Here is an 18,572-nt window from a genome sequence, read left to right as displayed (position 1 = left end):
CAATCCCGATATTGATAATGCTAACTTAAGTAATAATTATTTACTATTTTTTACAAGAAAGTTTATAAAAAAAATCTTTTTTTTTCACACAATATCTATTCTTGATAATAATCTTTTTTAAAAGAGAAAAAAAAAATCTATTGTTAAGAGACTAGTGAAAAAAGAAATTCAAAGCAAGGAAAGGATAAGCATCTGGTTGAGCGTGAAAATTCAATCTGACAACTAAAGGAAATCGTGAGAAAACAAGAAAAAAAAAAAAAAAAAACAAGACGAGGAATAAGTAAATCTTGTATCGCTCTTACAGTTTCCTAACTTTATAAAATCCAAAATTAAGTGTAATCATATGACTCAATTAACAAAAATATAAAAAGAAAAGCATTGGTCATGGAACTGTTGCTTTAACCCCTTAAGAAGGAGCTTCTTGTGAAAAAAAAACAAGCAGATTAATGTGTTGCAGGCCTCCCTAAGTACTGAAAAAGGTTAAGGCCCTTTCATCACATTCTTTTCTGGGAAGGCTCTGTAGACACAATAGGGATTACAAGTCTCTTTGATGAAGTCTCCCTCATTTGAACCTGTTTCTCTTTCCCCCATGAAACTAAAGATAATCTCCCTGAAATGAACATTTCCCCTTTTGAATGATGGCTCAGACAAATGATAAGGGTTGAAAAAGCAGAGACGCACTGACAAAAGGAAAGCAAAAACATCCAAAAAGTAAAAGCAGAAGATTAGGTAATATGACATCCCATTGAAATACAGAATGGGCTACCCTATGGAAACCAAAAGGAGTCGTCTCTGAGTATTAGCAGACCCGGCAAGTAACTGACTTCTAGTTATGCGTCACGTCATTTATTTATATAGTTAAAATGCTGGAAGCTATTATGTTTATCACTCTTACTGTTGACTTTTAAATGGTTTTCCCCTTCTAACAAGAGAGTGGAAGATCTCTCAATGTGATCATAAAGATGGACCTGTAAGGTTCTCCATAGTTTAGAACCCGATGTGTTATGTCTTTAAAGTTTTGTTACACTATATTAGTTAAGTTTTTATAAACCAAATACTCGTATGCATCTGATTATACTGCTATTCATCTTTACTGTGTTTTATACTATCAATAAAAAAAATAGTACATGGAAAAAAAAAGTAATTTACTTTACTGGTGGTGCAGCCATTTTTCTGGTGCAGCTGTACTCTAACCATTTTGGTTAGGAAATGTAATAACGATATTAAGGGATTTTTTTAAAGCAAAAAGTTGTGGGTATACATGTGAAAGCCAAATGGCTTTTTCTCCATTTCATCTATCTTAATATTCTATTTTCTTTTCTTTACAATTTTTCTTCTTTCATCGATTAATTCAATAATGCAAAAAAAAAGTGGGCATGCACTATGAGTTTAGATCATTTAATCCAAATCTGCAAGATCTCCCCATTTAGCATTCAAGAATTTTAATGTCTGACAAGTTAAATTGAAATCGTCATATCTTGATTATATTTAAAAGTAGCCAAAACCATTTCAGTTTTGGATAATTTGGTCAGACGTTAGAACCTCACAACCCATCTTAGCCCTTGTACACACGATCGGAGTAATTCTGACTACCAAATCCATCGGAGTAATTCCGACGGATTAATTCCGGAAGAGTTCCGGAAGTGATGTTGCATACACACGGTCGGACTAAGTTGTCGGAAAATCCAATTGTACATAACGTGATGACGTTATTTCGTTAGACGGGACTACTTTCAGGCTAGTAGCCAATAGCTTTGGTCTAGGAATTTGATCTGAGCATGCGTGGCACTTTGTCCATCGGAGTAGGCTACACATGATCGGAGTATGTCCGATCGGAGCATTTTGTCAGAAAATTTTACCGGCAAGTTGGAAAACTTGGTCCGTTGGATATTCCGACAGAAACAGTCCGATGCAGACCACACACAGTCGGAATATCCGAAAAAATGGTCCGATAGGACACATTCCGTCGGAATCTCCGACCGTGTGTACAAGGGCTTAGAGGGAATTTCTTCACTTTGGGGAGATTTTCTTTTATTTCCTATGATGTCTGCATACTTATAGCATGCAGAATGTGTTTCAGGAGATGCCAATTATCAGATGGACCTTCTGTCTGATATGTCACTTCTCCAGATAAGAAACTTCACATTGAAGTAGATTTCTGTTTGTTTTTTTGTTTTTGTTTTGGGGGGGGGGGGATCTTAATTTCCTGTAGTTTCAGAGAAGCTGATCTGGGATTATCTTATCTACATTTAAACTCCCCGTAGATGACTTGATACAAGCAAGCGTCACTCCCTGTTTTGCATTTATATGGATGCTCCTCAATTTTTAGCAGGAGACACAAAAAGCCTCTTGCAGTCAACGATGCTCAATTTCACAATGAGAGACTCACTGAAAATCTTCCTGTGAGAAAATGAATCATTCCAATCTTCTATGTGGAAATACGAAGGATCAGAAGAATGGCTTGTATGCTGCTGTCAGTATCAAGCAAGCATGGTGGGGGGTACTGGCGCTCTGAGGACTTGTCTAAAGAGAGACCAATACAGTATGTCCCTACCATTTGCTCTATGTGAGATATCTGCCTGTTTATGGCCAGCAGGTGAAAAGCATTCCTAAACATCTCTAACCCCGAGTATAAACAATACCGATCAGAGAATTTTTTCCCAACAATAGTTAATGGATAGTGCTGATACCACATAGGAATTAGACTGACTGTCACAGATTCGTAGCATTGACAATTTAGATAATGAGTAATAAACAAATGAGTATTTTTATAGCATATCAGAATGAATATATATATAGAGAATCATACAGTCTCAATCATACAATAATATCAGGAAAAAAGATCTTGTTGTCCATATCCAAAACATGAATATGAATCCAGGTCCATAAAGCCAATGCAGTAACTGCTAATAAATGATGATTCAGCAACAATTGTTGGGTATTGCACCATATGCCAGAAAGAGGGGAATAATTCATGAAATAAATAAATCAAATAAGTTACGGTTAACTAAGATATAAGTTATAAATCATTTATGATTAACTAAGGCCAGCTATACACGGTTCAAATTCTGCTGATCCGGCCGAGATATGAACCATTAATGGGCAGGCTGAATGTAAAGACATGCTGGTAGGTTAATCGGATCTTGTCTAAATTGGCCCTAGTATATGTATGAATGTGTGTTAGGGACCTTAGGTTGTAAGCTCCTTGAGAGTAGGGACTGATATGAATGTACAATGTATATGTAAAGCTCTGTGTAAATTGACGGCGCTATATAAGTACCTGAAATAAATAAAGTTGATAGATCGATCAACTTTGCGTACCACCAGCCTGCCGTATTTTCTTGCGATTATCGCTATAGCCGCTAGGGATAATCACTCGCTTCCCCTGCCCCCCACCACAGGGAGCAGACAATCTCTCGGCAGGAGGGATTTCCCTTTCAGCACTGTCTGTGTTGATGTTGGAAATGTGCAAGTCTCTTCCCTGCAACCCGTGGTTGCAGGAAAGAAATTTGCACAGTGTATGGCCGGCCTAAGTTAATGACCTGTGGAGGCTTTTAAAGCAGCACATTTGTACAGTTTTGTTGCTGTGTCGCAAGCGCTGCAGCTTAGCATCTATTTACTTGACATTTTGCCATCTTTTATATTTTACAGAAAATGTGGGGATTGTATTGTGCAACAAAATTCATTTGTATGTATTTTGTAATGAAAATATAGATTTGAAAAACAGTTGCGCCAATTTCATGAGGCCAAAAAATTGCAAATACCATATTTTTAAAATATAGGGTCCTCTGCTTTCAGAAAATATATACTGTTTTGGGAGTTTAAAGTGGTTGTATACTCTTTTTTGTAACTTTTACCTACAGGAAAGCCTATAATAAGGCTTACCTGTAGGTAAAAAAAATATCTCCTAAACCTGTACGGTTTAGGAGATATTCCCCTCGGTATGCGCCGCTGACTGCAGCGGCGCATGCGCACGAGGGGATTCTCGGCCTGAAAATCCGGCAGTGGCCGGCGGCCGGAAAGAAATCTCCCGTGCGCATGCGCGGGAGTGACGCTATCGCGGCTCCGGACACTCACAGCGCCGGAGCTGCGATACCCGGAAGAAACGCCGAGGGAGCATGTCAGCTCCCTCGGCGTGGATCGTGCCAGATGTCGGGGCCTCGTTCTAAGGTAAGTATTTCATAATGAGCTAGTATGCGGTGCATACTAGCTCATTATGCCTTTTGCTTTGCAGGTGTTAAAAAAATAAATAAATAAATAGCGGGTTTACTATCGCTTTAAGCATGTTTTAATGTAAAATATGTCTATTTGCATGTGCTGAAGAGATGTACTACTAAATATAAATATATATATATATATATATATTTTCCTTTACATATGATTAAACTTCCTGTAGTGAGCTAACAACATATGCTACACTAAAGTCCAAAGAAATGTTATCACCCATTCCTAGTTATCTTTGTGAACTACAGAACACCTCCATCTATGCTGTAGAGGCAAGGAAGGGGGAGGCGTTCTGTAATCCCAACACACTTACTGTCATAGGGGGACAACGCCTTTCCTTCATAGATGCAGTAGAGTAAGTGAACATAGTCAAAGTAGAACAGAACGTGGGACTAAAGAAATTAAAAATCTTCACTGAAAAAAATTGTGTAACAATTTACTCCATTATCCAATCATGTGAAAAGCATTTTGATAGCATGTTTGAATATTGAAAGTGATCAGACAATCGTGTTTCACATGATTGCATAAATAAAGGGAATATTTACACAATTTTTTTAAGTGAAGATACACAATTTATTTAGTACATAATCCTTATTGTATCCTCACCTTTTGAAAATAGAAGAAAAAATATATTGAGTCCCCACATCTAAGGCTGGTAGGCTGCAATATATTACATTTTTGGATTTAGATCAACTTTAAATTGTAATGAAAATGAATAATAACAAACTGTAAATAAAATTGTTTAAAAAAGCATAAACTTAACTATAGATGGATATGGATCAGTCTACAAATCTTTCGTAGAATCATGAGGGGCCAAATCACCTAGTCTGAAAAATAATCCCACATTTTATTTGTAAATTTGGCAATTTCTGAAAACCGATGTGCACATATTCAGGAGATTTTTATTATAGTAACAATTTGTTCAAAAGCTTTTTACTTGTCTGATCTGTCAACAAATGTATTCTCACATCTCTAAACATTAATTGGCCCGTTAATCTAAATGTTAAAAGACTTTATTCATTTTTTTTAAATATGGTTCTAAATAAGAACATTCAAATGCAAAACAGGCTTCTTTCTTCTTGTAAATATTAGCAGACATAAAATGTAAAGGACATAGTCTTCGGTGTGGATTTGGGGTTCTCAGAGTCCTACAATACTGATATTTAAATAATTTGAAACAATAATCACCACAAATTTAACCTGTCTACCCTGGCAAATCTGGGATTTGTCTGACGTTATTATTTTCTAGAAATGTATTTATTATTTGTCTAGAAATGCTCATGTAACACTTGATAGATTAGAATATATTTTAAGTATTGTATATAATTAAATAAATTCTACAAAAAAAAAAAAATCGAACAAAATGAAATGTGTGTATAAGTGACAAAAGGCATGATTTCTAGAAGTTGAGGGGTTGCCCAATCAATTTTCACATTAACTTTATAAATGTATCTATCATATCTAACATACTTGGAAGTATTTTTCTCCATTGATTGGTAGAACACATTTCCCATGTTGTTTCAATTTAAATTATGAAATAATTATGATCAAATTTTTCAATCATTCTTTTTCTGCATTTTGTGAAAGATGTAATTAAACATTTAAAAAAAAATCATTACCATCAGTGAAAGCAAATGAAAATATTCCAACCTATCAAATAGCTTCCTTTCTGATTCAAACACAATAATATGCGTTAAAAATAATAGAAAAACTTCCAAGGAATATGCAATCCTTTTATCATTCTATCAGGCTGGAACATGTCCAGGCACAGCAACGCTGGCCACACACACTCAGGTTATATTTCAGATGTGACCTCTGAAATAAAGAATTCTTACTAGTGACTGTGTAGAGCAGGGGTCTCAAACTGGCGGCCCTCCAGCTGTTGTGAAACTACAAGTCCCATGAGGCATTGCAAGGTTGACAGGTACAAGCATGACTCCCACAGGCAGAGGCATGATGGGGACTTGTAGTTTCGCAACAGCTGGAGGGCCACCAGTTTGAGACCCCTGGTGTAGAGTGTAGTGATTAGTCTACCTGACTTGGTATAACTGTAATGGCTTGTTTAGGTAGGACCGCACACTACACACTAGTTCAAGTTAAATGTTGTACAAAGGGCAAAATGCACATATCTGATTTCTTTAAAACAGTGGTTCCCAGATAGAAGACTTCATTATGTGGTGCTGCTCTTTAAAGCTTTCAGGACCAGCCTACCACTGGACCAAGAAATCGAGGAACCTATGTCAAGCAACCAAACCAAAGATCTCTGATAAAAAGTATGTAGAGAATAAAAAAAATGCTGAGGAGACCTCCAAGGAATGGGGGGATGAACAGCCTGTGGGAGGGGGTTTACAGTGGAATTGAGATTTCATATTTTACAAATCTGGTATCAGTGTCAACAGATCATTACAGATACAGCAAAAACAAGATAAAAGTGCAAATCAGAAAACTTGTGATTTGACAAAGATTATCTTGACTATGGCTGGCATCACCATCCAGCCAAGAAGAACTACAATCACATTAGTTTGTTCTATTTAGATACAGTAGATACAGTACAGTAATGCCCTGTACACGCGGTTGGACTTTCTGATGGAAAATGTGCGATCAGATTGTGTTGTCAGTAATTCCGATTGTATGGGCTCCATCTGACTTTTTCTGTCGGAATTTCCGACCCACAAAGTTTGAGATCAGGATCTAAAATTTTCCAACAACAAAATCCGATCGTTTAAATTCCAATCGTGTGTAGACAATTCCAACGTACAAAGTGCTATGCATGCTCAGAATAAATTATGAGACAAAAGCTATTGGCTACTGCCCTCTTTATAGTCCCGTCATACGTGTTGTACATCACCTCGTTCTGAACGATCGGATTTTCTGTCAACTTTGTGCGATCGTGTGTATGCAAGACAAGTTTGGGACACAATCCGTCAGAAAAAATCCAATGGATTTTGACGTTGGAATGTCCGACCGTGTGTACAGGGCATTACAGTTTATTTTACTCCAACTCTGTGCTGAGCCCTATTTTTATAGATTTTTTTAGGGTCAATGCTTTATGCACACATGCTCTACTATTCATATTTTCAGTATCTTTGGATGCCACAGTGTGAAAGAATAGAATATTGTTTGAGATTTCGATTCAGTACAGAGGAAGTTACAAGAAACTGCAATTCTGGCAGGATTGGCAGATATTTTGCTGTACTTAGCCTAAAAATAGAAAACAAATTCAGCAACCACATCTAAAGATTGGACAGAAAGTTGGGTGAAATCTCCCAAACGGAGTCACAGCCTGCCATAAAAAAAAAATACTTAAGTATTTGCTCTTTCCAAGTCTGCAAGTTATGCAAAATGAAAGAAAAAACTTTTGGTTGGAGTTGAGCTTTAATATCCAAATGAACTTTGCATTTACACAACAGCATTGAGAAGTTACTCTAAAACAAATAAAGGATGAGGGTGTCTGGTTGTGTTGTGATTGTGGAGGACATGTGTGCTTGGAAGATACCCAAAAATGTACCCTTATGCCCCGTACACATGAGCGTATTTTCCGTTGGAATTCTGCTCAAGCTTGCCTTGCATACACACGGTCACACAAAAGTTCTCCAAACTTTCGACTGTTCAGAAAGCGGTGACATACAACACTACTACGAGCCGAGAAAATTAAGTTTAATGCTTCCGAGCATGCGTAAAATTGTTTCCGAGCACGCGTAGGAATTTTGCGCATCAGAATTTGTACAGACAATCGGAATTTTCGATTGGAACTTTTTCCAATCTGAACTTTTTCAGACCGATAAAATAGAGAACATGCTCTCAATCTTTTGCTGGCGGCAATTCTGCCAGCAAATGTCTGATGGAGCATACACACAGTCGGAATTTCTGACCAAAGCTCACATCTGACTTTTGCTGGCAGAATTTCTGATCGTGTGTATGGGGCTTTATTCAGAAAGTATTGCTAAAGCTACAGTCCAGCAGCCCAAATCAATCAGTCCAAAATTACTTTACTAAAGCCAGAACAGTGCATTATAGATTCAGCTTCCAGGTTTCATTGTCAAAACGTAACTACTTGCCAACTGGACACTTTTACCCCATTCCTGCCCAGGCTAATTTTCAGCTTTCTGCGCTGTCACACTTTGAAGGACAATTGCACAGTAGTGCAATGCTGTAACCAAACAACATTTTTATATTTTTTTGAGACAGATAGAGCTTTTTTTTGGTGGTATTTAACCACTTCAGCCCCGGAAGATTTGGCTGCTCAATGACCAGGCCATTTTTTGCGATATGGCACTTTAACCGTCAATTGCGCGGTTGTGCGACGCTATACCCAAATAAAATTCAAGTCCTTTTTTTTCCACAAATAGAGCTTTCTTTTGGTGGTATTTAATCATCTCTGCGGTTTGTATTTTTTGATCTATGAACAAAAAAATGCAAAATTTTGAAAAAAACACAATATTTTGTATTTTTTGCTATAATAAATATCCCCCCCCCCCTTTTTTTTTTTAAAGAGCAATTTTTTTTCTCAGTTTAGGCTGATATGTATTCTTCTACATATTTTTGGTAAAAAAATAGCAATGAGCATATATGGATTGGTTTGTGCAAAAGTTATAGCGTCTACAAAATAAGGGATAGGGGAAAATTTTGTAAATAAATATGTTTTCTCCTTCACTGAACAGGCACTGATGAGGTTGCACTAATTTGCACTGACAATGTGGCGCTGATGGGAACTGATGAGGTGGCACTGATGGGCACTGATGATGGGCACAGATAGGTGGCATCGATGGGCACTGATAGGCGGCATTGATGGGCACTGATAGATGGCACTGGTATGCAGCACTGGTGAGCACTGATAGGTGTTACTAATGGGCACTGATGGGCACTGACAGGCAGCACAGATGGGCACTGATAGGTGGCACTGATGGGTACTTATGGGTGGCAATGATGGGTGGCATGGGTGGGAACTGATGGGCATGGATGGGCACTGATAGGTGGTACTGATGGACACTGATAGATGGCACTGCTGGGCATCACTGATGAGGAGACATCTGGCAGGCACTGAGTGACTGGCACTGACAGGCAATATGTGTGGGCACTGATTGGCATTGTTTGGGAACTTACTGGCATCCCTGGTGGTCTAGAATGGCATCCCTGGTGATCCATCTGTTGTGGTAGTCCGCGGGGGGCTTCCCTGATAAACAATCAGTACAGACCCCCCATGTCAGGAGAGCCACCAATCGGCTCTCCTCTACTTGTGTCTGTCAGATGCGAGTGAGGAAAAGCCGATTGACAGCTCTTCCTGTTTACATTGTGATCAGCCATGATTGGACACGGCTGATCATGTGGTAGAGAGCCTCCATCAGAGACTCTTTACTCAGAGACTCTTTACCAAGATCAGACTGACACCCCATGCCACCAATCACCACAATGCACACCCCTACAAAAGCGGGGCGGCTGTTATCCTGCTGGACATCATATGACGCCCAGTCAGGATAACGGAACTACCGCCCGGCCGTCATTCTGCTATAGGCTGGGCAAAAAGTGGTTAATCACAATTTTTTGTTTCAAAAATAAAAAAATACCGAAATTTATTTAAAGAAAAAGTTAGTTTCTGTTATAAAATGTTGTAAATAAGTAATTTTTATCCTTCACTGATGTGCACTGATGAGGCTGCACTGATGGGCACTGATTAGGTGGCACTTATGGGCAATGATGAGGAGGCACTAATATGCAGCACTGATGGGCACTGATAGGTGGCATTTATGGGCACTAATATGTGGTACTAATGGGCACTGATAGGCTGCACTTATGGGCATGGATAGGTGGCACTGATTGGCAAAACTGATGGGCATTGATTGGTGGCACTGATGGGTACTGACTGGCATCACTGCTGGTCACTGTTGGAGCTGCACTGGTCATCAGGGTACTGATGATCAGTGCCCTGATTATCTGTGCAGATTTCCCCTGTGAGGAAATGCTGCTGATCGGCTCTTCTCTTCTCACATGCTGTCAGTGTGAGGCAACGAATGCAGATAACTGGCATTTCCTTGTTTACATGTTATCAGCTGTAATTGGACACAGCTGATCATATGGGTAAAGAGCCCTGTCATTGACTCTTTATCACGATCAGGGATGCACCGCGTCCCATATGATGTCTTTCCAGAACGCCACCCATGATTTGAAAATATGGCTGGCGGGAGGTGGTTAAACAAGATGAAGTTAGAATCTGATTGGCTACCATGCACAGTTGCACCAGATTCTGAGTGTTCCAGTTTTAGTAAATCTCCCTATGTGCCGTATGCTCTTCTTGCATTGTGCAGCTTCTTATTAAAGGGCCAGGCAGGCAATCAGATTTTACCATTCAGCTGCCTAGTGCACCCCAAATGCATTATAATTGTTGTTGATTGTTGTGGCTTGTTAACTTTATTATGCACAGAATGTTAAAGTTTTGGATTGGGTTAGAAGAATAGGTACAATTAAAGTGGTTCTAAAGCCTAACATTTATAAAGTAAAAAATGTTTAGGTATCAGCTCCCCCCCCCCTTTTTTCCTTATCTGAGCCCTCATTCTCTGTCTGCATCTCCTCTCTCCCCTCACTTCCTGGTCTGTCGGTCTTTGCTGAGGCAGCAGGAGCCATTGGCTCCTACTGCTGTGAATCAAAGCCAGTAACGAAGGAGCAGGGGGTGGGGGCAGTCCTGTTGTCTGCGTCAATAGACGCAGGCGGGGAGGCTTGGGAGGGAGCCCGTATGAGTGAACGCCATGTTCTATGGGCCACTGACTGGAGGGGAGGAGCCAGGAGCGCCAAGAAGAGGCGTTTAGGGGCTACTCTGTGCATTTATATTGCACAGAGCAGGTGAGAATGTACCTGTTTAAAAAAAAAAATGAAATGAATCTTTACAATCACTTTAACATGTATGAATAGTCAAAACATTTTCAAGTTTAGGATAGGGTAGAGAAGGGTTAAAACCCATAAGAGTTATTTTTTTTTTTTTTTTGCTGCCTGTGTACCATTAAGGAAATTTACCTTTACTTCCTGTCCCAGAGACAAAGTAGGAAATCTCATATAAGATGGGATTTACCATCTTAGACATCTTTACCATCTTAGACAGTTGTCCCTGTCACAGGTGTCTCCATTGTAAAATGTTGCCTTACCTCTTGCACTGGGGACAACTCTAATGCCGCGTACACACGATTGGAATTCCGGCCAGAAAAATACCGATGAGAGCTTTTCATCGGAAAATGCGACCGTGTGTATGCTCCATTGGAATTTAGCTGTCCAAATTTCTGCCAGCCTATAACTGATAGCATGTTCTCAATTTTCCCGACGGAAAAACTTTCTATCGGTAATTCCGATCGTGTGTATGCAATTCTGACACGCCAAAAACTCACGCATGCTCAGATTCAACTACGAGACAGAAGCTATTGGCTACTGGCTATTGAACTTCCTTTTTCTAGTCACGTCGTACGCATTGTACGTCACCGCGTTATAAATGATCGGAATAGGATGTGACCGTGTGTAGGCAAGACAGCTTGAGCCGAATTCCGTCTGGAAAACCATCAGAGCTTTTTCCGACGAGAATTCCGATCGTGTGTACGCGGCATAAAGCTTTGCATTTCCCCTCACTTTCTTTGTTGGTCAAAAAGGTCTTCAGTACAAATAGAGTTGGAATCTCCTCAATAAGGACATAGCAATAAAAAAAATTACAGAAGGTCTAACCCATCATTGTATATCCAAAATGTAAAAAGTTTTACCTTGAGATTCACATTAAGATGTGTCATTTTGCAGGGGTGAGAACTTGATATCCAAAGTTATCATTGGAGCTCATGCTGAGAATAGGAATGTGTGATGGTGGTAACAAAAAAGTTAAGCTTACTATGTCATTCAAATTCTTCCTGACACATGGAGTAAATGAGATGAAAGAGGATCTAGGTGAACCTGGGGAATGTCCCATTGTGTCAACAATAATTTGATGCTAGCAAACAGACATTCACACATTTAGGCCACAGAAGTTAGGGGTCAGGAGAAATGATAACACATAGCAGTCACTGAAAATGGAGTTCAAAGAATACCCAAGGGTCACATACTTGATAATTCAGAAGAAAATAAAGAGTGCTGATATGGGAAGCTTAAGGTATCAAACTTAACGAAAAGGAAGTTGTGCTTTCCACTGAGTCAACTCATCAAGGCTTGAGTATTTATATGTTCTTCACAGCACGCTATGGAATGCTAACAAAACTGATCACACACCAAACATCACCAGATAAAAGTCTTCCATAACAGTACGCTGAAAAGGCACTCTTTGCACAATAGTAGTTTATCAAGTGTACATTACAGTAAGTTGTTATAAAGATGTTATCTACCACTGGCTTCCATGTTTGTATAGTGAGACGAGATAGAACAGAAGCTTGCAGAGAAGGTGGGAGGAAGATATTGAACGCATTGCTTCCTTATTGTAAGCCTACATGCACACGGGCAGAAAAAAAAGATGCTTTTTGAAGCATTATTCTTTTTTTTGTGTCTATGGACATTGTGTCTATGGACATTGTAGTCATTATATTCAGATTTTAGAGCAGCATTTAGGGGCATAAAAAATGTCCCAAACCTTTGTTACGAGAAATGTACTTTTGTAATTTATGCATATTCATGCATAAACTCATATAAAAGCACAGGTATGTGCGTAATTGCAACCTAATGGCTAGAATAAATGAATGTTCTAACTAAAAGAATGAAACAACGCGCATACACCGCGTATAAACTCACCTGAAAGTGTACATACATGCACGAATGCATGTAAATATGCACCAGATCGAGTATTTTTTACACTAGATTTTTCTGCCAGCATCTATTAATACACCCTTGTGATTAGGGCCTTAAAGCGGTTGTATAGTCATTTTTATAAGTTTAACCTACAGGTAAGCCTATAATAAGGCTTACCTGTAGGTAAAAAAATTAATCTCCTAATGTATCTCCTATATGGTTTAGGAGATATTACCCTCGCAATGCGCCGCTGACTGCAGCAGCGCAAGCGCACAAGGGGATTCTCGGCTGAAAGTCTGGCAGACGCCGGACCCTGCCGGAAAGAAATCTCCCGCGCACATGCGAGGGAGTGATGATATTGTGGCTCCGGCCATTCACAGCACCGAAACCGCGATACCCGGAAGAAACATAGAGGGAACATGTCAGCTCCCTCGGCGTGGATCGGGCCAGATGTCAGGGCCTCGTTCTAAGGTAAGTATTTCATAATGAGCTAGTATGCGGTGCATACTAGCTCATTATGCTTTTTCCCTTTCAGGTCAAAAAAATTTAATAAAAACGGCATTGGGTTTACTCCCGCTTTAAAGTGTATTTTCAATTTTGCAGCTCAATTAGGATAACACCTACTTTATATCTGCTACGTTTTTCCATTCCATTGCTTTTTACTCGCTTAAAACTCTTACATACTCTCCCTGATTTGTAATGTTTAGAAGGGGACTGTGAAGTAATGTTTAACATAATTACCCTATCTATACTGTGTTTGCAATTTTTCAGTACAGTCATGACACCTTCTACTTAGAAAGATCTAAAAAGTAAAAAAAAATATATATATATATATATATATATATATATATATATATATATATATATATATATATATATATATATGTGTGTGTGTGTGTGTATTTTAATTCTAGTACAAGAATGTGGTTGACAATGAAAGTGGTTTGCAACATAGCAAAACCAAAAAAAAAGAAAGCATTCTTTTTTGATAGTTTGATTTAATATTGGACCTTGGCTAACGGACTATGGAATATAATATAAGGGGGTAGCTGATAAAATCAATTGCGGTGTCATTAGTTAATAGCCATGTTTGATACCATTGAGTGTATTGAAAACATTCTACAATGGATTGTTGGGTATCAGTGGGCAGAGTTATGCCCTGTACACATGGTCAGACATTCCGACGACACTTGTTTTGCATACACACAGTCGCACAAAGTTGTCGAAAACCAATAGCTTTCGTCTCCAAAAAATTTCTGAGCATGCGTGGCACTTTGTGCATTGGAATTCTCTACACACAATCGGAAAAAGTCTGATCGGATTTTGTTGTTGGAAAATTTAAGACCAGCTCTCAAATTTTTTCTGTCGGAAATTCCGATGGAAAAAGTCCGATAGAGCCCACACACGATCGGATTTTCCGACAACATAATCCGATCAGACTTTTTCCCTCTGAATTTTCGACCGTGTGTACAGGGCATAAGAACAAAGGATTCCCAAACATCAAAACATTTTTGGATCTGTGTTTCCTTATGTAGGGATTCCTCCACCCATACCATGGGGAAAACACGAGACAGTTTATTTACAAACAATGTAATAGCAGCGAGATTGGGCTAAATCCATTTATGCAGGATGTCTTTTCTTGCCACAAGAGGTATGATGGTCAACGGCTGTTTACAGTCTCTGGAAATTTTAAGTTCTCAAATGTCTATCAGGCCAAAAAGTACCCATTCTGGAGTTAAATGCAAATGATTTATTAGATGTGTGGTAGGATAATGTACCACTGCAATCCAGAATCTTTTAATTTTGGGGCATGATCAGAAGGCATGGAGCAGATCTATTTCTGAAAAGTCCACAAATAATACAGCTATAGCAAGAACTTAGTATGCTGTCCGATGAGAACAGATATAGTAGGGTTTTCTCAAATTTGACTGCAAAAGTGCAAAAGTGGAAATATGCTTTAAGTCTGTTGGCAGGTGTTAATGTCCTTTAATTGTAGTGATGTAATTGGTGGAGATATTGCCTCTTTCTATGCCAGCTGTGGTTGGAGTCCAATGTATATGGGGTATTGGAGATGGGGCACCCCTGATCAGCAAAGATGTAGTGCTGTACTGGATCTGCAATAGATAGCCCTCTGCAGTGCTAAATCACCAGGGTGAATACCCTTGGAAGCAGACAGAGAAACCTTGACCCCCATTGACCCTCACCAAGGGGTCCCATAGCTTGGTTTGGAGTGGCCTCTGGGACTATGGAAGATCTCTCTTGTATGTGGAGAATGAACACCCTGTGTTAGTAACATTTGACTGTAACATTTGGGAAAGATGACTGTTCTGTAAAACATTGAAGTGTTCTGCATCTGTGGGACCACTGTATGGAAAGTAATGAGAAGGAGGGAAGTGTTCTGCACTATGGACTTCTGTCAGTGAGTCATGTACTGCCATTGTACTGGAAAGTGCCTGTAAACTTAAGAATTGTACTGAATATATAATGAAGTGAAAACATTGAAATGACTGGACATTCCGTTATTATGTGTAACAGGCCTTGTGCCAAGAATGTGATGAGGTGGGCTTCTGGCCAAGAAGGGTGACACAATATGATGGAGTATCTCCAAACAACAGGTAGGTGACTATTCCATCCATGAAGAAGCAAGGTGGGACTACAGTGAGCTTGGCAGGACCAGCTACCCAATATGGGGCCCTTACAAGCTGGTCATATTACTGATCAAAATTCAACTGGTTCAGCAGGGAGTGGCTGTACCTGCTTGACAAAAGTTGATCTTTTGAGCAACTTTTGTTGAAGGGACATGCTGAAAACATTTCCTGATCAGCTGCTTCAGCCAATCAGCTGCAGCCACTGATCGGTGTATTCTGACAGCAGTGGGTGCCGTTTTAGAGAATACAATTTCCCAGCATGGGGGATTCCTCCATCCACCTTGTTTGTGTGGAACAGCTGGCTGACCAAACTAAAAAAAAAAAAAAAAAAAACCCAAAAAAATGTAAGGCCAGCTTTAGAAAATCTTGTCCTATGGTTATTCCAAGGAATGTGTGCCCGGCCTCCTCCCTTCATTGCCCTAAGCAGAAGGGATTGTATAACAAAACTGCTTCTGTTTGAGGGTAACCCCGGGCTAGGAGACATTTCACACCATGTATGCATGTACCCTCTGATGTCTTTGACTAGATTTTATTATAAATAATCCTTTCCTGAAAATCATTTTGTTGTAGGCTATTAATACTCAAACAAAATCACCTGTTTATTTTTTCTAAACATACTTTTTCTTTCTTTCAAAACTGTGTGCAGCCCTGTGGGTCAGAAGTATGTGCACCCATGTAGAAATGAGCAGCAAAGGGGTAGACAAGCTTTTTCACTATCAGGAAGTGGCAAAGCAATAGTTGTAATGGGAAGGCAATCAAGGCTGTTGCAGGTATGTGCAGGCACCTTTAGGATGTCAAAAACAAATTTGAACTGGGAAAATTCAGTACTAACTATGCTTTTTTTTAATACTCATTAGCTCAGGGGAACATTTTGTGTTTGTGTTTCCTTTTCTTTACTTGACTAATAAATGTAATCCTCAAAATACTGTTAAAATTTCTTTGTGTATCTATTTCCAGCCAGCAGGTGGAGCTCCGGCCCTAACTAAAGCCTGCTTACAGAACTAAATAGGTCAAGCTCAAATTGCACATGCAGCTGGATGAATCAGAGGAGTGACCCATCCCTCTTCCCTCTGTTTTATATAGCTCTAAACAGAATTTAGATTTGAGAGAGATAGTCTGAAAGTAGTCTGAAAATCAGCTTCCTATTTCCTCTGTCTTTTCTATGCTGGGACAGCTGTCATCAGAGGCCATTAACATTGCTCTTTTTACACTCAATTCCCCTGTGTGAGCACATCTCCAGACCAAGACTAAAGTTGACCCTACACAGAGTGAATTTGGACCAGTTACTGATGATCTGAAGTTTAAGTCGTGGGTGACACTGTTTTTATCCACCCTCCAGATGATCAGAAAAGTGAAGAAGAAGAGATTTCTCAAACAGCAGCTGCATCCAATGAAATGCAGCCACTGTTCAGTTTTTCTGACAGCCCTGGGTGCCAGTCGTCAGAGTACAATAGGCAGGTAGTTTAGGGGAAGATAGTGGTTTATCTTATTCAGCCCTTTGTGCTGAATGATAGCAGCCTTACAGTGTATGCCCAGCTTTAGGCGTATGTCACATCGCCCCTAGTGACACATTACCAACATGCAGAGTAAGGCAGATTAGCCTTCCACTTACCTCCATGGAATCGCTCCATTCCTGGTCCTGAACGCTGCCTAATCTCCCTTACTAGCGAAGCCCACACCGCCCATGGGATAAAGCTTTAAGAACATGAAAGGCATCAGTAATCCCTCTAGATGTGCATTCTGCTTTCCACACTTGGCTATTGCGAAATAGTTTGAGCTAAAATGGCAGACAGTGGTGGATGGGAAATATTTGTCACCTATAAAGTGGATTATGGTGGTTGCGAAAGCCCGATGAGGTAAATAATTTTAAGAAGCTAATCAAAAAATTGCTCTATCGGGCCTGGAGTTCAAGCTGAGGAAGTGATTGGGAAGGTCTGGCCTGACTGCCCTGGTCCTCAAGTTAACCTGACAGGATACCTGGCTTATTATAGAAGGACTTGGAAGCCTCCAGAAACTGGCTGTGCAAAACTCAGTGGAGGGTGAACAGTCAGACTGGGCACGTGGAAATCGTACCTACCAACAGTGAGTTTGTTCAGGCTGAGCAAAAGCTGGTCTCATAGATTTACTGAAAGCGGAACTATGCTCACCTTTTCTCCAGAGCTGTAATCCCCCCCGCAGTTCCCCATCTTCAGCTAAGCGACTTTCAGGTATCAGTCCCCCGCTGTTTCCATTGGCTGGGCCGAAATTACGTCATTAATGCACAGCTCGGTGTACAGTATGGACAGGCAGATAAGTAAATTTAATGCAGAGACATAGCATCCCAGATGGCAAGGTTAACTTGCCACAAATTTGTGGCAGTATTTAATTGTATGTCAGTTAACTTGCTGCACATATTCACTGGCAAGTTGTATACTTGCAGACCACTTAAAACACAAGTTCTAGCTGACACTTTGCCAATTTGTAGCAAATTTGCACAGCCAGTCTAGCAAGAGCAATGTTACAGTGGTGAGTCTACAGAAAGAGCTGTGCAAGTCTACAGCATGAAGATTAAGCCACAGTGACCCCTGTGGTGGGATGACTATTTTACAACATAACTGAACCAAAACTCGCAGCAGACTTGCAGAATGTTTGCAAAGAAAGTCATACAATGCGGACTTGCTGAAATTGTGCAACAATGTTGTGAAACCTAGCAAGTCTAGCAATAGTTTAGCAAGTCGTCTTCAAACTTGAATCTCAATTGCTTGCTGTCTGGGATAAGCTATTACATACCATTTTTTTAAATTATTATTATTAAAGTGGATGTAAACCCTCACATATACCCAGTAAAGTGAACAATCTCAGATGTTACACAGAGATTAAACAAATCTCCCTACATGAATATCTGCTGTCTTCAGCTTTTATATAGTCTTTATAAAGCAGTGGTTGGGGAGCCAGGGCATACACTATTTGTGAACTGATTAA

The sequence above is a fragment of the Lithobates pipiens genome, unplaced genomic scaffold (assembly GCF_037356315.1).
Source record: "Lithobates pipiens isolate NorthernLeopardFrog02 unplaced genomic scaffold, aLitPip1_a1.2 Scaffold_3, whole genome shotgun sequence".
NCBI lineage: Eukaryota > Metazoa > Chordata > Amphibia > Anura > Ranidae > Lithobates > Lithobates pipiens.
This window is presented reverse-complemented; position numbering follows the sequence as displayed.